The sequence below is a fragment of the Lactuca saligna genome, chromosome 3, assembly GCF_052625555.1.
Source record: "Lactuca saligna cultivar CGN05327 chromosome 3, ASM5262555v1, whole genome shotgun sequence".
NCBI classification, from domain to species: domain Eukaryota; kingdom Viridiplantae; phylum Streptophyta; class Magnoliopsida; order Asterales; family Asteraceae; genus Lactuca; species Lactuca saligna.
In genome coordinates this window covers 1,871,394-1,881,688 of record NC_136419.1, presented here as the reverse complement: position 1 = coordinate 1,881,688, position 10,295 = coordinate 1,871,394, and positions in this window count along the sequence as shown.

Below are 10,295 nucleotides of genomic sequence, written 5' to 3'. Positions count from 1 at the left end.
ATTAGGTATAAGAGATCGCCGATGATCACATTTTCTAGTTAATATATTTAGATTTTAAATCTTTAAAATAATATAGATTAGCTAATAATTATCCTATCTTTTGAATAAGGGAATAAAATTGTAACATCCGAAAAATCAAGACAAAATTTTTATTTTTCAAAACAATCCAAATCCATAAGTTTTACAAAACAAAGTTTCCAAAAGTCACAATCATATATCGGTGTATCCCAATATAATAAATCATGTAAAAGTCCAAGATGATGTGCATGAGTAGGCCTTCGCCTTACCCCTGTCATCTGAAGTACATGAAACCATAAATTCAAAATGTAAACCAAAGCTTAATGAGTTCCCCCAAGGTACCATCACACAAACATATAATAGCATGCATATTGGGTCCACAATCATCAAATTGGATTACCTTTGAGCCTACATCATGAGTCTAGATTGCCTTTTCGGCCCATAACCAATGTTTGGATTGCTCCCGAGCCTACATCATATGTTTGGATTTCTCATTAACCGACAACATAACTCTGGATTATCCTCTCGACCCAAAACTTATTTCTAGATTTCTCCCAGGTTTGTTGCTTCTGCAAAAAGCAATATTGCCTCAACCCAACCGCACTATGTCGATATATGCAACATATAACATTAAGCAGCAAACTGATAATCATGCAGATCTAACATATCACTACAACATAGAAACATCCTATATACTAGGATACAGAACCTAGTAGGTCGGCATTGGTGCCTTCAACGCACAAGTATACTGAGAAAAACTCACTTCACAGTCTGAATGATAGCTAAACTAATCACTGCTCCAAATACTGCCTCTACAAGTCACCTATACAATAAATAGGGACCTAACCTCAAACTACTATTGAAATTAACTAAAAATCCCTTAAGTTAAACTTGGAAGGTCAAAGTAAAAAGTCAACAAGTTAACACAGGCTAAGTACACCCTGCGTACTCCATCACTATGCATGGCGTAGTGGATTCCTATTCTAGTTACGAGGCTCTAACTCAATAAGTGTTGCGTACCTCTAATTACGCCCAATGTATTTAGTCAACTCCAACTTTCCTCATTAAATGATTATTCCATTAAGACCTTAATGATAGGTTTTATACATAGCAAACAATCCTATGTGTGCATGCAGCCCTAATTTGAGGATCTATGTTTTTCACTATTAGACATATAAGCATTGAACACAAAAACTAGAAAATCCTAAGAGGCACATGTAATTTTTTAAATTAACATATAATTAGGGTTAGGATACATACCTTGATTGTTATATTGTAATAACAATCAAATCCTTGAAGATCTTGAACTTTGGTAGCAAGCACCACAAGTGTCGAGCCTCTAATGGCTCACAAACAAACCTAGCAACCAAGGATTACTATGGAGAGAGAAGGGAAGTGGAAAATTCGGCTTTAAGCCTCTCTTGGAGTACCTTAGAAGAAATCCAACCCTATAGGGGTTTATATAGGTGATAAGGAAGGTTTAGGATAAGGCAGGTGTATCTTAGATAACTCTAATCCCTTAACTTCCTCCCTAAGGCTTCCAAGGCACCCTTAGAACCCAAGGAAACCCTAGGAAACTATAGATTTCATTCCCCACCTCTAAGGGAGGTACTAGAATGCTTCAATGCTCAACTTTTGAACATTGTCACCTTTAGTCCCTACAGTTTCAATTAATTCCTTTAATCCTAAAATTAATTCCAAATTAATTTCTGATTAAATATTAATGAAACAATATGATTTCTAATCAATATATTATATCCATAATACATTAATAAATCATTTATCTTTATTTCAAATTAATTTATTAACCAAGTAATAAATTAATAAATCATTCTTCTCTCTCCAACAATTATCCTATTCCACTGCCAGGTTTGAAGGCAACCCAAAAGGACATTGCTACTATCAATTCAAGTACATACCAAGTATAGTTATGGGCTTAGATACCTAATCCAACAGTCTCCCACTTGGATAAGTCTAATAACTATAGTTGCAAGTATAACTTCAAAAATTGACTAGCAAATTTTAGCTACCAAAAGCCGCTGTCAAACTTTGATCTTATCAATCATGTGTCCTTTAGATAAGGGATCATATATTCCTCCATTCTAGATATCGTATAGACACGAGACATGGATTTTGATCATTCTCTCAGTCTATGTTTTGTTTCTTGATTTCCGATTTATGACGACCATGATTGATTGAACAAATCAAATCAGTCATGGCTTAGCCAAGCACTTTAGGGTGTCATCACTAAATCATCGAGGGGCCCACAAATATCGCTTTTATTCCACTTTGGGTAAAAGGAATGGATAAACTTTGACTCAAATGATTGCTTGCACCTACTGATCGAATCACACACAACAATAAGTTTTATAATACCAAGTTACTGGTGCGTTTACTTATTATCAATTTGCAACTGACCAGCCAATAACAACTCACATGTCTTGGTTTCGAGAATATACAATGTTATCGTCTCACTAGTCACCTGTGATAAATCCATGAAGTGATTCAAGTGAGCGTGAGTTTAATCCAATACTCTAATCTTATCTAGGAACTCATGAACTCTGCAGAAAACTTGCGTTATGCCTAAACACTTTAGACAATCTACATACAGATTCATGACAGTCTTCCTTCATACCTACTTCCAACGTATGACTGACTGTGGAGGTTCAAATTTATTCTGGAAGTTAAAACATGCAAAGAGAAACACAATGATAATACTTAATCCTATATGACCCCAAACCTTTGAGTATAAATAAAACGCCTTTATCTAATCACCATATTGATTACTCATTATTCATTGTTTAATGTTTGAGATAATCAACTTTATACTTGAATAATAACCACAATTGTCCCATGATCCAAGCATGCACAGTTTGGTTTCCTGTGGTCTATACTTTGTGAAATAGATCAATTGAAAACCTTTTTCAATGAAACTCATTTCACAATCCCCAATCCTCATCATTAGTGTAAGAATACCAAATTCTTGCCACTTTTATAATATGTCAGATTCTAACATTTTATGTAATGATCCTTTCGTAATATCACAACACAAAGTCACCAAGACATGGCCAATGAAATTACAAAGTATTCTATCAGAAATTGTTACAAAACAATTCTTTAGATGTGATGTCTCTCACTTAAAGTACATTCCTTTGAACATCCTTTTTGCATAAAATTTTCTAATCTAGACATAAATTCTTAATTTCCAACTCCCAATTATGGAAACATTTCCATATTTTCCATATGACAACTCATTCTAAATAGAATCTTATCTATAATGTTGATATGGTTCATCCAATACTATACTTCCAACTACTCACAAGCGACCAATCCTTAGCAAACTTTGGATCGTCCTTTGATAGTTGTTTAATTATTTTAGTCAAAACCGATTCTAGTCCCTTTTCCCTCTTAATGCCCTAGGCATTTGGAAAATTTTAGAACGGTTAAATATTATAGCATATGCAATCGATCCTATACTAGAAGTGTATGGGACACGATGCATAATGTCTCTCATAAAGACATGATACTTTATCAGTCTTCTGCCATAACATTTTATGTGCCATGTTCTTACAGTTCGAACTATGAAGAGGGATGATGTGGTCATAATCGAATTTTGAGAATGCACTATGTATCCTTGACTAAATTTTATTAAAATTTCTCGATCTAAGCTTTTAGATTTTGAAACGAAGTATAATATTCTGTCCCTTATTTATAGCAAAACAACTTTTCAACCCATACAACTTTGCAAAGTGAAACTTTGTTTTCTGTAATTAATATTGCTAACTTGCAATACTTCAAATAATAATCATGCTCCCACTAACATGATGATTATCTCATCACTAGCATAACACTTATGCTCTCACTAGCTTTGACATGTATTCAGAAAACAGCTGAACTTCCAGAAAACAATGCTTATTGAATTTCTTAAGTTCATATTTCTAATACCTGATGCTTTGATAAGCCTTTGTCTAAGCTTCTTAATCTCATATGCCTTTCCTTAAATAGCTCACATGTGTGTCTAAACTGTGACATCCCCAAAATCTCGGCCAGAAAAGACCGATTTCATTTATGCATTTTAAAAATAATTTTCAGAGTAAGTCCTTTTAATTTTAAAAGAGATGCGGAATTTGTTCCCAAAAACAAAACATGATAAAATAGATATTTATCAAAACATTTCATAAAGAAATATGATTTCATTTCATAATCAAAAGTCGGGATGTCATGTTCCGATACAGATCATAAAGCATAAACGATAGCATTACAAGTCTTTCAACAAATATATACATATACAAACTTGTAAACAAAACAACTTGATGTTCGCCCATCTTAAGCTCTTGCGCCACTTCCTGTAAAATAAATCAACTGAGTGGGTCAGGCTTGGGAGCCTGGTGAGCATGTAGGGTTTTCAACCCACAATAACTAATTTAATTAATTATTATCAACCAACAATAACCCAGTTACCCATTCCCGTTATTCTCACTTTATGTCCCTAAAATAATTAACACAAGGAACCTAGTCTAAGAATATTTCATCGGGGCGACTACACATGCTTTGGGGGTTCCTCAGCAATATAAGTCAAATAAGGCAACCATGGGGGGGATGGAATACAGCGAATGAACACCCAAGTTCATTAACACCTACAGGTTATGAGCCTGCTAGCGTTCCACTGGACTATCTAGAAAAGTCCGTGGTCGTCATCTAAATTCCGCTAGATGACTGGATCAAAACAACATCGAGGCCTCTCATCTGTTTATTACACACCAACTATCTACCCATATTCTACCAAACATATTAGTAGATAAAATATACATTTTTATACGTAGTTTCAAAACCTGTATAGCATGCTCAATCAAAACATTTTTCACATAACAGATGAGGCATACACACATAACACGTATTTCATAGAGAATACTTCAGATCTATAAGATAGAAGAGAGTGAATATACACTCACACGTATAACAACCAAATATATACACATAACACGTATTTTATAGGAAATACTTCATAATATTGTGTTGGAATGAAAGTAACTACACACTCACTTGATCAGAAGATGATCGGGCAGCACTATGGCTTGCAGAAGAGGTGTTTCTCCGTAGATCTGGAAGATCTTCACAAAACCGGGCTCCTCGCGGGCAGCGTTTCGGCTCGGGAATAACGCTCTTCGGGATTCTCGGGGCTTCGGATCTTGCTTCGGGGCTCGAGAATATTACCGGGGCTTCGGGGTATAAACGGTACGCAAAACGAGGCAAAACCTAGAGAGAAAGAAGAGTTTGAACAAGAGAAAATGGCTGAATTCGAGTTCTATTTATAGGCTGCTGGGTCTGGGATTACGCGGGGCGTACTCAAATTACGCGGGGCGTACTCGGGTTACGCGGGGCGTACTTTGACGTCACTGCGTGCGTCGACTGGTGGCACTCGAGTATTGGTCAGACAAGTTGCAACCGACTGAGTACGCGGGGCGTACTCAAATTACGCGGGGCGTAATTGACTTGTCAAACTTCTAAATTGCGTAACTTTCGCATACGAGCTCCGTTTTCGACGTTCTTTATATCCACGCGAAGGTCAGACCGTACTCTACAACTTTTATTTAGACTCCGTCGGCTAATTTTCACTTTTATTTTTATTATTTATTTTTAGAAGGCCGGGACAGAAAAACTTCGTTATAAATTCATAACTTCTTCGTCTGACGTCCGTTCTCGCCTAACTTTTCATTGCTTCGCTACTAACAACAAGATCTTCGATTCTCATTTAGATTGTTTCAGCTAAAAACCGCTCGATCTCAAATCGAGTATTCGGGCTGCATACTGCCACGTCGAAACTTCAGAAAATCATAACTTCCTCATACGAAGTCAGATTTGGGCGTTCCTTTTATGCACGCTCTCGGTTTAACGAAATCTACGACTTTCGTTTAGATCGCTAAGGCTAAATATCATTCTATCTTAAATTCATATTTTACGTCACTCGGCGTCGTGCCGGTTCTGTCTCGAAACTTCGACAGGTCATAACTTCTTCGTTATAACTCGGATTTTGGCATTCCTTATATCTCCGGAATCCTTGTTTCGACCACTACAACTTTATGCAAAGATATCGGGCGTATCTCACACTTTAATTTTGACGCTTATTTCATTCTTAATTCATTAAATTATAAAAATCAAGAAAATAAACATATAATTCACATAATTCACAAATAATACATTCTTATTATTTCAAGTTGAGTTACAGAGGTTAACCTAGACTATTACATTGCTAAAAATGGCAAGCCTAGAAACACGGGCGTTACAATTCTCTCCACCTTATAATGATTCCGTCCCCGGAATCACACATCAACAAACAAATGCGGATAGCGACTCCTCATGTCACTCTCCGTCTCCCAGGTGAGGTTTGGCCCATTCGTGTGTTTCCATCGGACAAGCACTAACTCCACCATCTTACGTCGCAATTTCTTAGTCTTTCGGTCAACAATTGCCTCTGGTTCTTCAATCAACCTTTTGTTCTCATCGATTCTCAACTCCGAAAGTGGAATCATGTCGGGAACTTCCCCCGTGAACTTTCGTAAATAACACACATGAAAAGTGTTATGAATTCCACTCAGTTCTTCTGGTAGTTTGAGCTTGTAAGCTTGGTTCCCAATCCTCTGAAGAACTTTAAACGGTCCAATAAACCTTGGACTCAACTTTCCCCTTTTACCAAATCTTATAAGTCCCTTCCACGGCGAGACTTTAAGCAAAACCGAATCCCCAACTTCAAAAGTCGTCGGTCTTCGCTTTTTGTCAGCATAACTCTTTTGACGATCTTGAGCTGCTAACATTCTTTCCCTAATTATTTTCAACTTTTCAGCAGTCTGATGAACCATCTCCGGTCCCATAAACTGCTTTTCCCCAGCCTCAAGCCAACAAGACGGCGTACGACACTTTTGTCCATACAAAGCTTGGTAAGGAAAGCTTGGTAAGGTGCCATCTTAATGCTCGAGTGAAAACTATTGTTATAGGAAAATTCTACCAACGGTAAATGTTCATCCCAATTACCTAGGAATTCCAAGGTACATGCTCTCAGCATATCTTCAAGTGTTTGTATCGTTCGTTCGCTCTGACCATCGGTCTGCGGATGGTAAGCTGTACTTAAACACAACTTGGTACCCAATTCTTCTTGTAGACTTTTCCAAAATCGCGAGGTGAAACGACTATCACGATCCGACACAATTGTTAACGGAACACCGTGAAGCCTCACAATTTCCTTTACGTAAGAATTCGCAAGCTTTTCCATAGACCATTTCTCCTTGGCTGCTATGAAATGCGCACTCTTAGTGAATCGATCAACGACCACCCAAATCATGTCGTGACCATTCTTTGTTCTGGGCAGTTTAGTGACAAAATCCATGGCAAGGTTTTCCCACTTACCCATAGGCACAGGTAAAGGTTCTAAACTCCCGTACGGTTTCTGATGTTGTGTCTTGACTCTCGCACAAGTCACACACTCGGCCACATACTTTGCAACATCAAGCTTCATCGTCGGCCACCAGTAGTAGGGTTTCAGGTCCCTATACATTTTAGTGCTACCGGGATGAATCGAATACATGGTCTTGTGAGCTTCTTCCATCAGAAGATCTCTAATTCCTCCTGACTTAGGTACCCAAATACGATCTTGGAATACCTTCAGTCCATGACCGTTTGTACCAAACACCAACGTTTTACCCAAACGTTCCTCCTTTCGGCCATTTTTCTCAGAAGCTTCCTCTTGAGCTTTCTTTATACTTTCCACAATGGTCGAGACAACTTCAATTCTCAACGCTCTTGGCCTTTTCCTTTCAAGATTGACTTTCCGACTGAGAGCATCAGCAACAACATTAGCCTTACCGGGGTGGTAAAGTATCTCGCAGTCGTAGTCCTTGAGTAATTCCAGCCAGCGTCGTTGCCTCATATTCAATTCCTTCTGATTAAAGAGATATTGGAGACTCTTATGATCAGTGAAAAGTTTGCACTTAGTGCCATAGAGGTAATGCCTCCATATCTTCAGAGCGAAAACTACTGCTGCCAACTCCAAATCATGAGTCGGGTAGTTCTTTTCATGCTCTTTCAGTTGTCGAGACGCATATGCTATCACCTTTTCTCTTTGGGTTAAAACACAACCCAATCCAACCCCAGACGCATCGCTATAAACAGCGAAGTCTTCAACTCCTTCGGGTAGAGAAAGTATCGGTGCCTCGCATAGTTTCTTCTTTAGCTTCTCGAATGCTTCTTTATGCTTCTCACTCCAAGCATAAGCAGCTCCTTTGTGGGTCAAAGCTGTCAATGGAGTAGCAATCGAAGAAAAGCCTTGGATAAACCTTCGGTAATATCCGGCTAATCCTAAAAAGCTTCGAATCTCCGTGGGACTTTTCGGTTGTTCCCACTTCATTACAGCTTCAATCTTTGCTGGATCAACCATTATCCCTTCCTGGTTGACCACGTGACCCAAGAATTGGACTTCACGAATCCAAAAATCACATTTGGAGAACTTAGCATATAGCTTCTCCTTCTTCAAAACTTCTAACACTTCTCGCAAGTGTCTGCCATGCTCCTCCTGGCTTTTTGAGTAAATCAGAATGTCGTCAATGCACTATCACGGATTTATCAAGGAACGGATTACAAACCCTATTCATTAAATCCATGAATGTTGCCGGAGCATTGGTTAGTCCAAACGACATAACCAAGAACTCGTAGTGTCCATATCTAGTTCTGAACGCAGTCTTCTCTATATCCTGCTCTCTTACTTTCAGCTGATGATATCCTGACCTAAGATCGATCTTTGAGAAATAGCTCGAACCTTGCAATTGATCAAATAGGTCATAAATCCTTGGCAACGGATATCTATTCTTTATTGTTGCCTTGTTCAGATCTCTGTAATCAATGCACATTCTCATACTTCCATCTTTCTTCTTCACGAATAACACCGGAGCTCCCCAGGGCGATGAACTAGGTCTAATGAAACCTTTGTCCAACAACTCTTGAAGTTGCATCATCAGCTCCTTCATCTCCGTTGGTGCTAATCGATAAGGTGCTTTTGCTATTGGCGTGGTTCCTGGTAGCAAGTCTATTCTGAACTCTACTTGTCTATCAGGTGGTAATCCAGGAAGATCTTCGGGAAATACTTCCGGATAATCACACACCACAGGAATACTCTGCATCACCTTCTTTTCCTTCTTAGCATCAATCACGAATGCTAAATATGATGTACATCCCTTGGTCAAACACTTTCTGGCTTTCATTAGGGAAATGATTCCAGAATTCACTCGGCGCTTGTCCCCATACACCATAAACGATTCATTTCCAGGCGGGTTTACTTTAACTATCTTCTTTTTGCATAAAATTTCGGCATCATTGGCGCTGAGCCAATCCATTCCCAACACGATGTCGAAACCATTAAGTTCGATAGGTAATAATTCCTCGTGGAACTTATTCCCATTCAAGTCGATTAAGATGTTTTTCATACGATGGCTAACAGGTACAAACTTGCCACTAGCAACTTCGACTAATAAAGCATTATCTAGTCTATCAACAGGCAAAGCTAGTTTTCTACCAAATTCATGCGATATAAAGGAGTAGTTGGCTCCATAATCAAATAAAATTTGGGCAGGCAAATTGTTAACGAGAAAGGTACCTGAAGCGACATCAGCTTCATCCTTAGCAGCTTCCAGTGTCATCTGGAATGCTCTCGCCTTCGGCTTTGGTGGAATGTTGGGCTTAGCTGCCTCCTTCTTCTTCGGACAGTCTTTCAAAATATGCCCCTCTTCATTACAACCAAAACACATCCTTTTGTTGTTCGGACATTCATTGGCAAAATGTCCAACCTTTCCACACTTGTAGCAAGTTACATCCTCGCTACATTTCCCGAAGTGCTTTTTCTTACACTTTTCACACCACTGCGCTTCCCCTCCTTTACCCCCACCAAACCTTTTCGAATCAGATTTCGAAAATTTACTTTTCTTACTGGAACCAGATGTTCCCTCAAACTTCCTCTTCTCACCAACCTCAACCTTGTTGGTGGTTCTCCCCTTGATCATGTTCTCAACAGACTTGGCAGCCCAGATAGCTGCCTCTAGAGTATGTGCCTGACGTACTGGCACCTCATACTCCCATGGGAGTCCCTTCGCATACCGGTCCACCTTCGTCAGCTCGTCTAGAACGATACGCAAGGCAAACTCCATCTTATCGGTGAAGTTATTGGTGTATTCATCAACTGACATACTGCCCTTAGTCAATGTCAGGAACTTGTTCTCCAACTCCAACAGATTTTG